Source organism: Panthera onca, chromosome A3 (assembly GCF_046562875.1).
Source record: "Panthera onca isolate mPanOnc1 chromosome A3, mPanOnc1 haplotype 2, whole genome shotgun sequence".
NCBI lineage: Eukaryota > Metazoa > Chordata > Mammalia > Carnivora > Felidae > Panthera > Panthera onca.
Window position 1 is genome coordinate 94,614,229 of NC_138341.1, and position 20,199 is coordinate 94,634,427.

Consider the following 20,199-nt stretch of genomic DNA (forward strand, 5'->3'; position numbering starts at 1 on the left):
TTATCAATTTGGTTAATTCTTTCAAAGAACCAGCTTCTGGTTTCATTGATCTCTTCTACTGTTTTGGGGTTTTTTGTTTTGTTTTGTTTTGTTCTGTTTTGATAGCATTAATTTCTGCTCTAATTTTTATTATTTCCCTTATTCTGCTGTTTTTGGGTTTTATTTGTTGTTCTTTTTCCAGCTCTTTAAGGTGTAAGGCTAGGTTGTATATCTGAGACCTTTCTTCCTTCTTTAGGAAGGCCTGGATTGCTATATACTTCCCTCTTATGACCGCCTTTGGTACATCCCAGACATTTTGAGCTGTGGTGTTATCATTTTCATTAGCTTCAATGTACTTTTTAATTTCCTCTTTAACTTCTTGGTTAGCCCATTCATTATTTAGTAGGATGTTCTTTAGTCTCCAAGTATTTGCTATCTTTCCAAATTTTTTCTTATGATTGATTTCGAGTTTCATAGCATTGTGGTCTGAAAATATGCACAGTATGATCTGGATCTTTTTGTACTTGTTGGGGGCTGATTTCTGTCCCAGAATGTGATCTATTCTGGAGAATGTTCCATGTGCACTGGAGAAGAATGTATATTCTGCTGCTTTAGATGAAATGTTCTGAATATGTCTGTTAAGTCCATCTGGTCCAGTGTGTCATTCAAAGCCATTGTTTCCTTGTTGATTTTTTGTTTAGATGATCTGTCCATTGTTGTAAGTGGGGTGTTGAAGTTCCCTACTATTATGGTATTATTATCGAAGAGTTTCTTTATGTTTGTGATTAATTGATTATATATTTGGGTACTTCCACATTTGGAGTATGAATGTTTACAATTATTAGGTCTTCTTGGTGGATAGACCTCTTAATTATGATATAATGCCCTTCTTCACCTCTTGTTACAGTCTTTATTTTGAAGTCTATATTGTCTGATATAAGTATGGCTACTCTGGCTTTCTTTTGTCAACCATTAGCATGATAGATGGTTCTCCATCCCCTTACTTTCAATCTGAAGGTGCCTTTAGGCTTAATGTGGGTCTCTTGTAGAAAGCATATAGATGGATCTTGTTTTCTTATCCATTATGTTACCCTATGTATTTTGATCGGAGCATTTAGTCCATTGATATTTAGAGTGAGTACTGAAAGATATGAGTTTATTGCCATTATGTTTTTTGTAGAGTTGGAGTTTCTGGTGGTGTTCTCTGGTCCTTTCTAGTCTTTGTTGTTTGGGGTCTTTTTTTTTTTTTAATCTTTTCTGCCCTCAGAGAGTCTCCCTTAAAATTTCTTGTAGGGCTGGTTTAACGGTCACAAACTCCTTTAATTTTTGTTTGTCTGAGATACTTTTTTTAAAAATCTCTCCTATTTTGAATGACAGCCTTGCTGGATAAAGAATTCTTGGCTGCATGTTTCTCCTATTCAGCACATTAAATATATCCTGCCACTCCTTTCTGGCTTGCCAAGTTTCAGTGGATAGGTCTGCTGCAAACCTGATCTGTCTTCCCTTGTAGGTTCAGGACTCTTTTTTACCTTGCTGCTTTCATAATTCTTTCCTTGTCTGAGTATTTTGTGAATTTGTCTATGATATGCCTCACTGATGGTCAGTTTTTGTTGAATCTTGTGGGGGTCCTCTGTGCTTCCTGGATTTTGATGTCTGTGTCTTTCCTCAGGTGAGGAAAGTTTTCCACTATGATTTGCTCACATAACACTTCTACCCCTTTTTCTCTGTCTTCATCTTCTGGGACCCCTATGATTCTGATATTCTTTTTTAATGAGTCACTGATTTCTCTAATTCTTAAATCGTGTTCTTTTGCCTTAGTCTCCCTCTTTTTTTCTGCTTCATTATTCTCCATAAGTTTGTCCTTTATATCGCTGATTTGCTGTTCTGCCTCATCCACCGCTGCCGCTGTGGCATCTATTTGAGATTGCAGCTCAGTTATAGCATTTTTTATTTCATCCTGACTAGTTTTTACTTCTTTAACTCCACAGAGAGGGGTTCTAATCTATTTTTGACCCCAGCTAGTATTCTTATTATCGTGATTCTAAATTCTGGTTCAGACATCTTGCTTGTGTGGGTGTTGATTAAGTCCCTGGCTGTCATTTCTTCCTGCTCTTTCTTTTGGGGTGAGTTCCTTCATTTCACCATTTTGAAGGGAGAAAAGGAATTGATGAGGTAAAAAAAATTAAAACTAAAAAATTAAAAACCACACACAAACACAAAAGTGAAATAAATGAGGGTTGATTCTAGGTGTGTTTTTGTCTGGTTATTTAAAGGAGCTTGATAGATTAGGGAAAAAAAAGGAAAGAAAAAGAAAACATTTGAAAATTTGAGTAAATGAATACAATCAAATATAATAAAATGAAATGATGGAAGTAAATAGAATTTGAACAATTTACAAAAAAGTAAAAAATATAGTAGAAAAAATAAAGAAAAATATTTTTAATAAAAATTGAAAATAAAAATAGATTTTTTTCTCTTTCTGTATTCAAGAAAAATAAAAGAAATGAAAAAGAAGAGAACAAAGAAAATTGAGTAGATGGATCAGCAGACTGAAATACAATTGAAATTACATCTGTTTCCCCTAGAAGTCAACTATGAAGCACTTTATAGTCCAAAAACTAAGCAGGCAGAGAGATTTGTGGTGTTCCTGAAGAGTGAGTTTGGCCCAGTAAGGTGAGGCTTACTGTAACAGCTCCGTTCTCCACTAGATGGCGCTGATTAGCTTACTGGGGTGGATTATGGCGCTTGTAGGTGTGTATCCGCATGCTCTGGAGGGGTGAAAATGGTGTCACCCAGCTACCCAGTCTCTAGTATCGGAACGCTGCTCTCCTCGACCAGCAATTGCGCACCCGTCCTTTGTCTCCAGCTTCCATCCACTCCCTGTTTTTACACTGTCCGTGTCCAATCTGTCAAGTTGCCAGGCAGCTCCTGCATCTTGAGTTTTATCTCAAATGTGGCTGTGTTTCCTGACTCCTCACTTCTGAGGGACTGTGGCTTTAACCCGTTCTGACCCTCTGTGGGAGGGTCTCACCGAGCAATGGCCAGGTGCTGGCTGCACCCAGGAACGTTCATGAGACCATGCTGCTGTCAATGCCTAGATGCTGTGGCTGGGTGCCAGCCAGCCCCAGAAAATGTTCATACAATCGTGTAGCAGCAGCATTTCAGGGATATAGGAAAATCACAACACACATCTGGCACCAGGCTTCACCCTTAATGACCTTGTCCCAGCACCAGAGAATGTGGTTGTTCTCTGGGGTCTGCTGGGACCAGGTGGCCACACATCCTCTACCACATGTCTTTCCATCAATGGGACTGCTTCTCCCTGTGTGGCCCAAGAACTTCCTGGACCCCACTCTGCTCCTGGGGATTCACCCTTCTCACCAGAGCACCACCAGATATTGAGCTACAGATTTTCAGACTCTGCACTTCCCCTGCTGATAGAGTCTTAATGGAATTTAAACCCTCTCCTTTATCTTTTCTTCCTTTGTAGTTCAGTCCCTATGACTGTTTCCCCTTTTCCACTTTCTCTCCAGGTGCTTTGGGGGGGTGCTTTTCCCATACTCTACCCCCCCATCTCTGTCCTCTCTTCACAAGCAAAAACAGCTCCCTGCCCACCGCAGCTTCTCTCTGTCCCAGTTCACCTCTCCATGCTGCATACCTGCTGAGTTCCGTGGTTCAGGTCATGCAGATTGTTGTGTTAATCCTCAGATTAACTAGTTTTCTAGGTGTGCAGTTTTCTAGGTGTGCAGGATGGTTTAGTGTTGATCTGGCTGTATTTCATGGATGCGATAGGCAAAAAACAAAAAACAAAAACAAAACTCATGCTGTTCTGTCATCTTGGTTCCTCCCTGTCTAATCGTGACATTTTAAAATTGGACAAGTGTTTGATATCTAACCACCCCACCACCACCATAAATTGATTCAAGAGACTTTTGAAGGCACAGCTAAGTCTCCAGCTTGGAGAGGATGTCCTACTACAATGGGATTCCTGTCTCTAGGGTACAGTCTATGTCTTGAATCAAAGACTATTACATGGCACTGTTTCCCCTATACACAGCCAAGGGATGAACATAGGCATGTGTTCCAGTGAGCAGCTTGGGGATTTTGTGCTTTTAAACCTGAAACTTTAGACTGTCATGATCTAGAACTGCACCACCCAACATGGTAGCCACTATTCAAATGTAACTCTTTAAATTCAAATTAAACAAATAAAAGTTAAAATTCATTTTCACAATCCTTTTGGCCAGATTTCAACTCCTCAATAGCCACATGTGGTTAACAGCCACCACATTGGGTGGTGCAGGTATAGAACATTTCCATAATTGCAGAAATTTCTATTGGATAGCACTGGTTGGAGATCCTGTTTCCCAGATTGGCAGCACTTCTTCTAGGAGAAACAGTAAGAGTTCCACTAAATTTAAGCTGCAGTTACTGCCATGTCACTTTGAATTCTATGTGCCAAGAGCCCAACAGGCAAGAAAAGAGGTCACTGTCCTGGAAGGTAGACTATTCATGTTCCACAGAGAGACAGGGATGCTGTTATACAATTGAGGGCAGGGCATAGTATGACAGCCAGGTGATCTACAGGGCCATCCCTTGGTTACCTACACCCATCCTAATTTTGATGGTAAATGAGAAAATGCATCCATACCCAAGAAAAACCAAGACCAGGGCTCAGAGCCCTCAGGGAGAGAGTCTGGGTCACTACACCAGAGAAGCAATCTTAGGCCAGCAGAAGTGCTGGAGGTAACAAGAGGTGAGGGTATAAAATAGAGGAGAGAGAAGCTGAGAATCAGCTACAGCCTCAAGACCAGTTGGAGTGGTATTACAGCTGATATCACTACCCTTCCTTTTCTATGTTTTCCCAGGAAAAGTGCCCAACCAGAATCCCAGACAAGCTTGTTCCTAGATGGGGTGAATGTCTATTCATTTAGCAAATGGATTTGAGCAGCACAAAGTGGTGCACCATCAGATTCCCTTTATTTATTTTTAAAAAAATTTTTAAATTTACGTTTATTTTTGAGAGTGAAAAAGACTGAGTGAGAGCAGGGGAGGGGAAGAGAGGAAGACACAGAATCTGAAGCAGGCTCAAGGCTCTGAGCTGTCAACACAGAGCTGAACACAGGGCTTGAACTCATGGACCACGAGATAATGACCTGAGCTGAAGTTGGACACCCAAGTGACTGAGCCACCCAGGCACTCCATCAGATTCCCTTTAAAACCTAGGCCTCTTTCCCTGCTGCTAGAGGTATTGATTGCCAATGGCTAACAGCTAAATGTCTCTCCAGGAGTTGCCTTGGCTAAAGGAAGCCACTTTGCCCGAGGTTACAAACACTCCCTGAAGGCAGCCCTTCTCCAGTGACTTGTCAGTAAAGAGGTACAAAGGTCTAGCCCTTTTGAAGACTTAGATCTTTAACCCTGGAACCCTTTCATTTATTTATTTATTTATTTATTTATTTTCAATATGTTCTTTCTTAAAAAAAATGAGCATAGTTGACACACATCTTACATTAGTTTCAGGTATACAACATAGTGATTCAACAAGTTGATACATTATGCTAAGTTTACCACAAATAGCTACCATATGTCCCTGTATATCACTATTACAATACCATTGATTATATTCTTTATGTTGTGTCTTTTCTTCCAGTGACTTATTCATTCCATAACTGGAAACCTGTATCTCCTACTCCCCTTCACCTGTTTTGCCTTTATCCATGTTGTCTCAAATGGCACAATCTCATTCTTTTTATGGCTGTGTAATATTCCTGTGTGTGTGTACATTGCATCTTCTTTATCCATTCATCTATTGACGGGCACTTAGGTTGCTTCCATATTTTGGCTGTTGTAAATAATGCTGCAATAAACATAGGGGTACATATGTCTTTTCAAAATTAGTGTTTTTGTTTTCTTTGGGTAAATACCTAATAATGGAATTATTGGCCCATGTGGTAATTCTATCTTTAACTTTTTGAGGAACATCAATACTGCTTTCCACAGTGTTTGCACCAATCTACATCCCTACCAACAGTAGAATGTACAATTTCTCTTCATCCTCACCGGCACTTGTTATTTCTTGTCTTTTTGATTTTAGCCATTCTAACAGGTATAAGATGACATCTCATTGTAATTTTGATTTGCATTTCCCTGATGATTTGTGATGTTGAGCATCTTTCCATGTGTTTGCCAGGCCATCTGGATGTGTCTTCTTTGGAAAAAAACATCTATTCAGGTCCTCTGCCCCCCCTTTTTTATTATTTATTTATTTTGAGAGAGAGAGAGAGATTGAGAGCAGGGGAGGGATAGAGAGAGGGAGAAAGAGAGAATCCCAAGCAGGCTCCACACTGTCAGCACAGAGCCTGACACAGGGCTCAATTTCACAAATCACGAGATCATGACCTGAGCCAAAATTAAGAGCCAGACACTAAACCAACTGAGCCACCCACGTGCTTGCCCCTCTGCCCATTTTTTTTCATTGGATTGTTTGTTTTGAAGTTCCTTTCTTTGTTTTTTCCAGAGTCAGTTTTTCCTTTGTTTTGGCTTTTCTCATGCATACAGCTGATTTCTGTCTGCTTGCTGTTGAGACAGCTGGTCAATATTCTGACCAGACTCTCTCTTGGGTGGAAAGTGCACCTGAGCGCTATGAATGATAATGGACAGATTTTGCTCTAGGATACTGTGAGGGACATTTTCCATTTGCCCTTCCTTCTACCCTGTCCCAATCCCCTCCTGATTTCTGCCTCTCAATTGTGTTTGGTCAACAAGGCACGCTGGTAAGAGATGAGAGGGAAGGAACAGAGTGTAGTCTGGGTACTTTCCTGTTTTCCTCCTTGTGTATTGTTTCAGGTTGTCTGCACTCATCAACAGAAGATCTCAGATCTTTTCAAAATGACCCAACATCCACCTTTGGCTGACTGCTCCCTGCTCTTGTCTCTTCAAGCCAGGGGTTATGACAGCCCTGCTGCTTCTGGCCTTGGGACCAGCACCATCCTTTGTCTTCGCACCACCCCACATTCATTTTCTTTATTAGGAGTTCTCTTAACTTGATGTCCCTGGGAGGCAAAGCCTGAGGCAACAGGCTATTTTTATTAGAGAGCTCAATCCTAGAACAGCGAAATAAGGAAATTGGGCTAAAGAGGGGAAGCCAATACTAGGAGATATGATGGTGCCGGCTGGTACTGAGTGCAGCTGGTTGCTCAGTTTCACAGGACTGTGTTCTTAGATGGGATACAAGTAGGTCAGGATGACCAGGGGAAGACAAAGGCAAGAATTTAGCCACCAGCTCCCAGCTTCCATTTGTCAAAGAGCAACTCGGCTAGATGTTAATGTCTCTGCACTTTCAGGAGGCATGTGGTGGGCTCCAAACATGATCTCATGGTGTTCCAACTCAGTATGCTAATTAAACACTAGGGTAGGAAGTAAAAGGTGTGCTATGCAGGTATGAGGGTAAGTGCTGGCAGATTGTACCAGTGTGGTGGTACTAAATGTTTGACAACTGCCTCTCCCAGTTCCGTGGTGTAAATACTCACCATGGTTGACTTCAATGTAGATGTGGAGAAGGGTGCCCTATAAGGTGTGTTTGTCACACAGATACAATAGAATCATATACAGATATAATAGAATACACTCTAGAATATATAGACTAGTAAAATAGGTAGAAAGTAATGAGTTTGGAATATTTATTACCTTTGTTTATATTATAATTTATTTAGTCACAAGTTTATATAATTTAATTTGTTAAATTATGGCTATTTTAACTCTCCCAAGCTAGTAAGGATTGGCTCCACACATTATTGAACTGCACCCACAATAAGGAGGTTGGAGCCAGTCAAGTGGCCACTGCAAGAGTGGACAAACCAAAAAACATGTAGGGCCCAAAGGACCTGAAGCAGATGCATGAGAGGAGTCTGGTAAGCTTCCTTACAGGTAAACCCACCGTGCGCTATTCTAATTGGGATGTCGGGACCTGATGATACAGTCGAGTAGGTTTGGGCCAACCGGCAAGCTACACACTCTGCAGAGGCCAGAATTAGGGAGGCTTTACTCAAGAGGTACTGACATCCACTCATGAGAGCACACCCTTCCCTGTACATGCAGATTTTTCAGAGAAGAGTCCCCATGTTTTGAGAGGGATTCTGCTCTTGTGAGATAGGGACTCTCAGGAACAGTTATGTAAATATTCCTTCACTTCCACTTTGTCCCCACCTCCACCAAACCTTCCAGTTCCAAGACCGAAACCCCTGGAATACCAATAACCATTCTGGCCCCTACTTCCCAACAAGGATCTCTTAGGGTGAGTGGGAAACTGCTTCTATCACTCTGTTTTGTCAGTCCACACACTTCCTGTGTTTGCCAGTTCCAGGAAAACTGTTGGAATCTCTCTACCTACCACCCATCAGTAACTTTCTAGGTCTCTTTAATTTTATGGGTAAATTTATCTAATTTTTTTGCACTATTAAACTTTTACCTCATTTGGAAGTTAGGAAGCATACAAGACAAACTACCTATATGTGATACCATTTGTTTTTAACTGAGAAAGGCTTACATGTGATTAAGTAAAGCACATGAGTTAATGTTCATGAATGTGACTACTTATTTATATCATTACTTATGAGGGAGAGAAAAGCAAGCAGACAAATTAGTAAACACCTTTGAACTCGCAAATGATTACCTGTTTCTCAGCAGACAGCACTATAAAAAACTTGACTCAATGAAAACATTTCAGTGCACTTGAAATCTCAAACATGGACTTGATTTCTGACCTATGGCAACTCATTAAACTTGATTGATGTGCATACTGCCCATCTGTTAAATACGCTAATGGTACTTCTGAACATGGCATGAACTTCAATTATGGAGATTGTTTCCAAAGATTTATTGGATAGTTGTTATATATAAAGCCCTGAATTAGGATTTAACAAATTAAAAAGAGGGATAAAAACAAAGAGAGAGAGAGAGAGAGAGAGACTGAATTCCTGTCTTTAATATAAAAGATGCCTATTTTGAATAAGGAGAAGTTATGTTAATTGACTGCTAGAGATTATGAAGAATAATAGAAAAATGGCATATCTGTCAAACCTTAAAGTGACATCACTAAAAGTTTGCCTCATGTTTTCATCCTATCTTAAATTCTAACCTCATCATTGTATTAGAGGGACTTAAAATTTTTTTTCTTATTCAAATGTAATTAACATACAGTGTTATATTAGCTTCAGGTGTACAATGTATAGTAATTCAACACCTTCTACACACTACTCAGCACTCATCGTGAGTGTACTCTTAATCCCTTCACCTATTAATTATCCAACTGAATTATTTCTTTTCTTTCATCTTTTCTTAGGAAATACAGCACTGTAGCCATTCATATAGAGTGCTAATTCACCCACAGACTCACTTTTTCTTTAAAGCAGCTTTTGTCTATTTTATAAGGTGCTTTCTTAGCAATGGGAGCTTGCAAGACTAAGGTTAGCAGGTACAGCCTGACTCCTGTGACCAGGGGTCTCTGGGAGAAACCAATCCAATCATTACATTGTTTGTAAAGATGTTTCTCTTCCTGGGGACTGAGATAATATCTGCAAATTATCACATCTTCAAAATAAAGGTCCATGTGCCTAGAGGGAGGCTGTGTCACATCCAAATGCTGTGCCACTGTGGCTCAGAACTATGGTGACCTGCCAGGTGCCCAGAGGCAGCTGAGGTCAGACCCCATACAGGCGCCTGTCCATTTGTTCTGACTCCTGGTGCATATACATTGAAGATCATTATAGAGCTTTTTAAAATCCACCAAACGAAAATATATCACTGCCCCCTTGTTTTTCTGCTCTTGTGTTAGAGTAAATTGAGAAAATGAGTCTGGGGATTCTAACGTGCAATAAATTAGCTGGATGTTAGAAATGTACACAAAGGTAGGAGTGACTGTTTCAGCACAAACCAGAATGAACAAGCTATCCATTTTAAGAGGAAAATTATAGGCTCACATCTATGAATATATTCGAGTTTAGGTTCTCTTACCAGTTCCTGGATGGTTTTCAGGGCATTCATATCCATGTATTCTGTCAGGCTAAAACAAACATTTTTAAAAATTAAAATTCTCCCTTTTTTCCCCTCCCATCATTTTCAAACCTTAATAAACCATCAGTCTCTGCTTTGTGGAAAGGAAACCCAAGCAGAGAAATGGAATGTATCTCCTAAAATTTTTTCAAACATCGTTCCAGTGTCTCCTGGAAATGGGGTTATCAAGAGCCTTGTCTGGATTTCTGAGTTCAGTCCACTGTCTACTTTTCAAATTAATGAAATATGATCTCTTTCCTTGCAATGAGTTTGACATTTCCTTGCCCGTTACGTTGCTCAAGGTCTGAAGAATAGTAAGAAGTAGAACTAGAGAGTCTGATGCCAGAAATCCTGTCCTTAACCATGCTAAAAGGCTGGGTGGAGAAAGCGATCAGGCTTGATGATAGATTCTCTCTGGGAGGAAGTAGAAGATACAGATCATTGGAATTGGCATGCTGTCAAAGCTGGATAGGAATCTGAGATAAGTGCCTATTTGGTATTATCTTAAGTTAGGACTAAAAAATAAGTGACACAAAAGCTGAAAAGGAAGATTGGAGCCAAGCATGGACCCTTCAATGCCAACCATATCCATTAGCAATTGGATCAGCAGCTCTAAAAGAGATCTAAATCCTGTGGCTTGTGAATATATTAGGTGATAATTCTCTCATGGATAAGAAGTCAGGAGGTCAGCTCTCTAGCACTGATATAACAGTTTCAGGGACCCAGGCTTTATCTGTCTTTCTGCTTCTCCACCCTCAAAGCTATATGTTGGCAGTAGGAGCTCCCGCCATCTTGTTTATGTTGTAGGTCTGATTCTGAGAAGAGAAAGGGTGATAGGTCACACCCCTCCAGGTGAGTTATCACCCCTAAAAGAGTTTTCTTATGAAGGTCCCAGGGACTCCACATATAGCTCATAGACCTGGCTGCAAGGGAGGCTGGAAAACGCCATCTTTTCACAGGGTATTGCTTCCTGGATAAACTCAGTGTTGTAAGACATGAATGAAGAATGGTTTTTGGGTAGGCATATTGGGTGCCAGTCTTGACCTCACCAGCCTAAGGAGTACGGACCATTTTCTCTGGCCATGGGAAGTTGGTAGAGCATTCTGAGGAGAGAGAGAAGGGGATTGGGTCAAAAAGATGAAATGGCAGAGTGTGTAGGGAGCAAGTGGAAAGGGGTGAATGGGGGGCAATGCTGTGTGAATGGACATGGAAAGGAAAGTGGACAAATACACTCCAACCATTCACAGCCACCTGGGAAACTGAGGCAGCTGGATGGTACTGCTTTAAGAAATGTCTTCCCTGTAGCAGTTGATGTTAAAACGCCTGACAGTTAACTGAATGTCTTCAGATAGAATATGAAGAACGTCAGCTATCATGTGATTAGCAGTTTTATCTTTCTATTAAAACAAATAAATTCCTCCCATAAAGCTACCCTAAAACACATTCTCTTCTGTCCTTTACACTCATTTTGACCCCAATAAAATCTTTTATAATTGAATAATATTGAAACCCTCTTCAATTTAAACTCTACAACTGAACTCAGAAATTTTGTCATCCTTAGCACATCAACACCAACTCAAATGGAATTTGTAGTCACAATTGAACAGGTATTTGGGTTAGTGAGATGTTCACGAGCTTTATGACTCAAAAAACAAAGCCCAAATGAACAAAATAAACACAGCAGTTATAAATAAAGAGTATGGGCTAATGTGCACATTTACAACAAATCATGGAATCCGTGTGTATCTGATGTGACTTTTGAATACAATTATTATAATGCTTACAGATTTCTTTCAAGATTTACTATCTGGATTTGGAATTTTGGGATTTCTGAGATGTCTCAGTGGTTTATGGAGACAAAAGGATGAAATATTTGAAACTGGAGTTGTTCTGTAAATGGCGATGGCTTCCTGCCTTGGCTCTCCACACTACGGATATTTGAAATTCAAGGATTTGTGTTTGAATTACAATAATTTTCTTTTGTAAAGGGACACATAAGTGGTATGATGTTGTTCATAGTCATAAACACCGAAAGTCAAAAGACTGGCACCATTGCAAAGGATAGTTAGAAATGGTGTTCAGATCACAAAACTCTCTGAGTACTTTCAGGGACTGAGCTACATGGAAAAAGGTATCTCCATGTTGGCACTTTAGATGTCAGCAAAAAATAAATCAACCCTGGGCATCTGGGTGGCTCAGTTGGCTGAGCGTCCAACTCCTGATTTTGGTTCAGGTCATAATCTCACAGTTCATGAATTTGAACCCCATGTTGGGCTCTGTGCTGACAACATGGAGCCTGCTTTAGATTCTCTCTCTCCCTCTCTCTCTGCCCCTCCCCCTCTCTCTCTCTCTCAAAATAAATAAACTTAAAAAAAAAATAAATCAACCCATACAACACCTCATGTCTGCCACTGACTTATCCCCTCACCTCAGTAAGACTTATATACTTTCAACCCATAAAGGCATCTTATCTTTTGTGTTTTAAAACTCAGGTCTCTTGTGAAAGGACATGATTTCACTTCCAAATACACATGTAGAAGTAGAAAAGAATTTTGTTCATTACTTTACTCAATCACATCCATCCTGTGAGGAAGAGTCTTGGTTTGAGATGGGAACTTTGGTCTCTTTTTTATTTGCTAATTATCAATATTAAATGATTCTATTTGACAATGAATTTCTGGCACAAAGTCTATTTTCATTCAGTGAAAAACTGAGATTTACAAGTTCCAAAATCTCTGCAGATCAGTTAATGATGTGGTAAACAGGGTTTCACAGCTAGACAGATGGAGGCAGCTCTTCAGCACCAACAGCTGCAGAGGCGAGGGCTGGGATTGCAGGGCTCGCTCCAAGGGATTTTATTGCAAATTCTAGCAGTAAACACAGCAGATACTTATCCATTCTCAAGAGCGATGGTTATTCTTTCTAACAGATATAATCCAAGTTGCTGACAAAAACACATTATTAAAAAAAAAAAAAAAAAACCTAGCAGAGGTCAGGTGAATTTTTGGTGGCTGAAGGTCGAGTTCTTCTCTGGCTTGGCTCTGCCCCTCACCCATCACGTTCACGCCAAATTCTATCTGTAGAATATCTTTTTCAAGGAATAGGAGGCCAAGTGGTGCCATCTTTTGGCTTTCTGTAACATACCAACTCCTCCACAAAGCCATCACAAATTAACATAGCACCCAAGTGATATTGATGTGCTTGCCATATTAAGGTAGCTCTAATATAAGTCCCCTGAGGGCCACCTGGGTGGCATCAGTCTTCTGTTCAGGACATAATCGCACAGTTCATGATTTTGAGCCCCACATTGGGCTCTCTGCTGTCAGTGCAGAGCCTGCTTCAGATCCTCTGTCCCCATCTCTCTGCCACTTCCCTGCTCATGTTCTCTCTCTCTCAAAAACAAGCATTAAAAAAAATAAGTCCCCTGATCCCCCTTCCAACCAGAGGGATGCCCCTAAGCCCAGCTTACGTAGAGAATTTAATTTATCCTAAGCTGGCAGAAGAGGCTTATCTCTACATCACTACAAAGCTGATGAATGAGCATACCTGAGGACCAGTCACTAGCCAGACATCTGGGCAGCAATGAGTCTGCTGGTCTTTGGAAACCCAAAGACAGCCAACCAACCTCTAAAACTTTTATGATGGCAAGGATGAGAGCCATTGTCTGGAGTATAAGTGAGAACCCTTCCCAGCCCTGCCATGACACCTAAAGCAAACATTTGCTTCCTGCCAGGAGTGGATAGGAAGAGGGCAATGGCTCAGTCAAGTCCCACAGGCTTCCTTCCTCAGCAACAAGAGGGAGGGCCAAGAGTGGTTAATGTGGGGACATGGTATGGATTCTTGCCTTCAGTCAGTAGTAGCAGGGGAAACCTACATCTTACTTGCAATGTGCTCTTTGGAGAACAATTGCAGTAAAAAACCCAGGAAGAGGCTAAAACAAATACAGTGGTATTTGTTGATTTGGTAACTCCTAACTGGACACTGATTTGACCCACACATCATGCTAGGCACAGGGGATACAGCTCTGAGTAGAAACAGATCCTGACCCCACGGGGCTTCTAGTTGGCAAGAAAAGAGAGTCACTGAACAGTGTGGCCAACTGAGATCAGCCATGTTGGGTGGGAGCTCTTAGTGGACATTGTGTGCCACATCCTCTCGGCCTACCTTGTGCTCACTTGCAGCCGGCACCAGTTTCTATGCACACTAACAGCTTCCTAGCTCCAGTACCTGCTTGCCTCTCCCTTCTTAACCTGAAGGCTGCAAGACACTGCCTGTAGTGCAATGTTCAACCAGTTGCTGGGTAGTTTTCCTGGCTTCCTTCCTGTTCAGAGGGGCAATTCTGAGGCATGCCACACACAGTCTCCTAGAGGCCCCCAACAGGAGTGAGCCCCAATTACCCATAGCAGTAATTCACCCATTGACAATTCCTGTATTGATGTCCCCACCTCAGTTCTGCACTTCTTCCAGCACATCCTGGACTACCTCCCAGTTAGCTGCCTGGCTCAAATCCTTGTCTCAGGCTCTGCCTTTAGGGGTTGATCTGTCTCAGGCTAAGGATCTGAAATAGCACAGGGCACATAGCACTTTTGAACAACTTAGAAGATAGCACTGACATGCTGGTTGGGCAGCCAGTGCCAGGGGTGCCCACACAGTCAGCAGAGAGTTGCCCAGCTTGGATGATGCCCCACCCGCTCCCTTGAAAAAGCAACTCTGGGGGCACCTGGGTGGCTCAGTCGGTTGGGCGGCCGACTTCGGCTCAGGTCACGATCTCGCGGTCCGTGAGTTCGAGCCCCGCGTCGGGCTCTGTGCTGACAGCTCAGAGCCTGGAGCCTGTTTCGGATTCTGTGTCTCCCTCTCTCTCTGACCCTCCCCCACTCACGCTCTGTCTCTCTCTCAAAAATGAATAAACATTAAAACATTAAAAAAAAAAAGAAAAGAAAAAGCAACTCTGTGCAGGTGACAGTCTGATGAGTTTTACACAGAAGTCCCTCTGTGAAGACTTACAAAGGACCTGGGGAGTTTGTACGTCTAAAGTACTTCAGATGTTTTATCTTTTTCCTGCTGTCCATGGGATGGGTACCTTTCAAGTCATGCCTGTGGGGTCCCCTGACACTCACCCCAATGTCCAGGCCTTGGAAAACACATCCCCTCACTTCATCAAGACATGAAGCACAGTGGCACAGTCTTTTAGGCAAACTCTGTAGGGCCAATAGTGTTTCAGAATTTAAACAGTTCAGACATTGGGAATGCAAAACCTTACATATATACCATATATGACATATCTATTATCCCTGGCAGAGTATGAGGCCATATCCCCTAACTCAACAGTTTAAAATTTCTGCATCTTCATGCTGAACACGTTTGCCCCAACTCTACAATAACTTTTGGTTCTCAGACCATACCAGATCTTAAATTGCAGGTGTAGGATTGTGGAGCCAGTCAACGTTCCACCCAACCAAATCCTGTCCCCTCAAGGTACACTACCTGCCGTTCCTCTGCCTTCTGAAGGACTAACGGGACTCCATCTATAAGTAAAGTACAGCACCTCATATGACTCCATCTTCTTGTTCTCATTGTTTTTCATGCCTTAGTCCTATCTTCCATTTCTACTGTAAACATCCTTGAAGGCAGAAATCGTGTTTGTGCAGTATGCTGAATTTGGCAGAACTCTCTCAGTTGTAGAAAAAATGGATTCATTTCAAATTTTTAAAATTGAAGTATAGCTGATACATGCTGTGACATTAGTTTCAAGTATATAACATAGTGATTGGACAAGTCTATACATTACTCTGTGCTCACAAGTGTAACCACCAACTGTCACCATACAATGCTATTACAATACCATTGATGATATTCCCTATGCCATGCTTTCATCCCTGTGATTTATTCATTCCATAACTGGAAGGTGTCCCTCCCACTCCCCTGCACTCATTTTGCCCATCTCCCAGCCCCCTCCCCTCTGGCAGCCTCTAGTTTGTTCTCTGTATCTATGAGGCTGTTTCTGCTTTTTTTTGCTTATTTTATTTTTTTAGATTCCACATATACATGAAATCATATTTGACTTTTAAAAACTGAATTTCTGCTCTCATAATTGAAAAATGCAGGAATAGCCTCTGAATCAGGTCCAGCTGGATCAAGGGGCTCTATTACTCCATCAGGATTCTTATCTTACTTTCCTTTCTGTGTCTGTGGGCACTGCTCCTTCTCGGTTGGTATCATTTTGATCAGGCTTTCCCTATGTGATTGTTCCTAGACACTGGAGGTTTACAACAGCTAGTTAAGCAATCCCCAAGAAGAAATAGCTTCTCTGTTCCCAAGTTTTCACAAAAACTCCCATCAATCATTCCCATTGGTCAGTTTGGTCCTAAACCAATCTCAATAACCAAGGGTGGTAGTATTCTTCTTGACCAGATGTGGGTCCTTGTTTCCCCATGGAACAAGTGCTTTCAGACATTGTTGGTAGAATGCAAAATGGTACAACCCCCCAGAGAGGTGCAATTACATATACATTTCCCCTTTGACTCAGAAATCCCACCAATGCAATGGCAAGTGAACATAATACGTGTACACAAGGTTATCTATCTCAGAGCTACTCCCCATAACAAAAGATTAAAAATAATTAAATGTCCATGAACAGAGACTTATTTAATAAACTAAGGCACATCCATAAATGGAGCTGCTAAAAGAAATGAAGACTATTATGATGGTTAATTTTATACATCAACTTGATTGGGTCATAGGTGCCCTGATATTTGGTCAAACATTATTATAGCTGTGGCTGTGAGGGTGTCTCTGGATGAGATTAACATTTAAATTGGTAGACAGTGAAGCAGACTGCCCTCCTCAACGTGGGTGGGCCACATCCAATCAATTGAAGGCCAGAATAGGAGAAAAAGGCTGAGCCTCTCCTGACTTAGAGAGAATCCCTTTTGCCTCTTGGCCTTTGAGCTGGGACAATGCTTCTTTTCCCCTGCCTTTGAACTGGAATGTTTGACATTGAGACGGTGCAAGTAAATATCAGAGCTCTGTGTTTGCTGAGCCCCTAATACTGGTCACAGTTACTCTCAATACCACTTTCTGAAATCAATGAACATGTTAATTAATCTACATATGAATGTTGATACTGCTAGAGTTATTCAGCCTGGAAAACAAGAAGTTACTCAGATTGGCATCAATCTGTACAAGAGACTGAAAACAAGAGCAAAACAGTCATCCCACTCAGCCCTGCGAGATGGTGAAAATCTGAAAGGCAGAAAACTATGCAGGTTCAGAAACATCTAGCCAAGGTCTAGGAAAAAATCTGTGAATCTGAAGCAGGGACTTGTCACAGCCCTTCTTCATTTTTGAAGCACAGCAGACTCAGAATACACAATGTGCAAGGTTTGACACAATATCTTCCGATAAATTAGACTGTTTTAAACTCATCCCACTGTTAAGCTAGCTTGCACCCAACTGCTTACCTTCCTTCATAGATTTTCAAATCATGAGGCTGCAAGGGATTACTCTAATGTTCTGCAGTAATCCGTCATCCTATGCAATAAAGCATCTCATGATAAATCACTAAAAATATCTGCTGCTTCATTAAAAGCAAATCTGTGTTTGGTGACGCATGCACAAGATGACAGAGTGGTGGCTTATGATGGGCCTTCCATCCTGCTGGTCCATGGCGAAGTTGTAACAGGTGCAGCCAACGCACTAGTGACACACCAGACCCTTAAACACAGGGATCCAGACCCCACAGTCCCTCTAAAGTGGCTTTAGATGATTATGCCCCAAGGGGAAACAGGTCAGAGTTACTTCTGGTGTGGTTTGAGTCCATTTGTATTTTGTGATTATGCACAAGGTCCCTGAATATGGCAAATATTACCTATTTGTAGTGGACTTAAAATAGGTAAATGGGAACCTCGCTGATAAGACTAAACCCAGCCTCAGGGGCCAGAAATTCCTTGAGGGAGAACCCTCAGAGTCAAAGTCCTGATTAAGGAGGACAGGGGTTCATGTAGCACTCACCAGAAGATTCTCAGTCTCAGGAAAGGTGTCATTCTTTGTCCTTGGATGGGACAGTCCCAAGGCATGTCCCTACTGAAACTGTGCCCCAGTTTCCCACAGTGGTAGCCTCTTCATTAAACACACACTGTATTGGCTTCCCCCTCTACTTTCCTTTTCCACTTCTTAGCTTCCTGGGATGAGCTGCTTATACTGAAATATTTTTCTCAGGGTCTGATTCTCAGAGAACCAAATCAAGATAGTCCCAGAGGTCTACAAACCCTCTGAGCTCAGTAGCACATGAGAGTTCTCCTATCAGACTCTCCGACAAGAGAGAGTCTGGTGGAAACCATGTTAGTACTACAATGAGGTGAACCAGAACCATAGAGACAGAAACAGCAAGAATGGTAATATGGGGGCTGAATTCTGTTGAGCCAATTGCAGACAGAGAGACTGAGATTCCATTTGACTGCAGGTGTGCCAGTGAGCCCACCTGAGATCAGCAGAACTGTAGGCTTCTGGAGCAATAACAAAGGGTGGTTATTTGGACCACAAGAAGCAATGGTAACTGCTACATATACTCCTTTTTTTTTAACTGAGATATAGTTGACAAAAATCGCATGTATTTAAAGCATACAGTGTGATAATCAGATATACAAAGAAAAAATGCCCCTATGTGTTACCAAACAAGAAAATTGTGGAAGGAGAGCACCACTGCTTCAAATGAGGTGGAGGGTGAGTGGTGGAGGCCAGTGTTGACCTGCAGTTTTTAAGTGGAGGTGATCTGATGGTGCCAGGTCAATGTGATGCGAGAGAACCAAAGGAAGGTCTGGCAGCAGAAGTAGCTACTAAAATACCAGAGACTCCAGAATGAAATACACCAGCCTGGTAGTACCATCTACCTCCAAACTGTAACTTCTTGGTTCTGAAAAATTCTCCATGAGGCATAAAATGGAAGAAAATATTTCCAAAACATGTATATGAAGAAGACTTGTATCTAGAATAGATTTCGTGACTCAATATTAAGACAACTCAAGCTCTTTTTTTAAGGGCAAAAATTTGAACAAGCACTTCCCCAGAGAGGTTTAAAAATGGCAAAATAAATGCATGAAAAGATGTGAAACATCATTGGTCATTAAGAAAACACAAATGAAAAATCCTATGGAGACACCACTACAAATCCACAAGTACAGCTAACGTGAAAAACACTGACCACACTGAGTACTGGCAAGGATATGAAGAAACTGGATCTCTCCCACTCTGCTGATAAAACTGGCAAATAGTACAACCGCTTGGGAAAATGCTTTGGCCATTTCTTAAAAAGTTATATGCTTCCTATATGATCTAGGTTTTCCATTCCCAGAGAAATGGGAGCATGTGTCCATGCAAAGATACAAACGTGAACATTCACAGAAACTTAATCTAGGAGACGCAAACTGTACAAAACTGAAGTGTTCATCAACACGTGAATAGATAAACAAATTTTAGTATATCCATATAAGGGAATAATACTCAACAGAGAAAAGTAACAAACTACTGATACACAAAAGTTGTATCTTAAAATTATGGTGAAAGAAGCTATACTACACATACTGTACATCCTGTTTCCATGTATATAAAATGGTAGGGGATGCAAAATTCACTTAAACTGACAGAAGGCAGACCAGTAGTTACCTGGTGACAAGATAGTTGAGGGAGAGAAGGATTATAAGGGCATCAGGGAACTTTTGAGAAGGATGTCTATGTTCATTATCATAATTGTGATGATTTCATGGGTATATACATTGTCAGACTCATCTGACGGTGTTTGTTAAAAAAAAATTTTTTTTTTTCTCCTGGCGTGCCTGGATGGCTCACTCAGTTTGGCATCCAACTCTTGATCTCAGCACAGGTGTTGATCTTGGGGTCATGAAGTCTGAGCCCCATGTTGGGCTCTGCACTGGGCATGAAGATAGATAGATAAATAAATGTAAAAAAATTTTTTCCTCCTCAGGCTGATAAAAGGGTGTGGTACCTGGCATACTTGATATTTTTATTCTGGAAAATTCCAATCCTTACCTGGAATTCTTAGAGAGGTGTTCCACCAAGGCTTCCAAATTGTCTTTTGTAGCAAAGTGGAATGGAGTAACTTTGTCTTTTGAGGTGCATTCTGCTGTAGGCCTGGCAACTTTGGAACCTAGAATC

At 41.3% G+C, this 20,199-nt stretch overlaps 1 long non-coding RNA gene across 1 annotated transcript in view; it reads right to left on the reverse strand.

Annotated features, from left to right (window-relative positions):
• LOC132664328 (uncharacterized) overlaps positions 1-20,194 on the reverse strand; it is a 61,338-nt gene extending 41,144 nt beyond the window's left edge. The window contains exons 1-2 of the long non-coding RNA XR_009603598.1: positions 20,074-20,194; positions 9,991-10,039 (exon numbers count right to left, since the gene is read on the reverse strand). This is a non-coding gene — a long non-coding RNA (uncharacterized LOC132664328). The remainder of the gene's footprint in view (positions 1-9,990; positions 10,040-20,073) is intronic.
• Between the last annotated feature and the right edge of the window lie 5 nt (positions 20,195-20,199).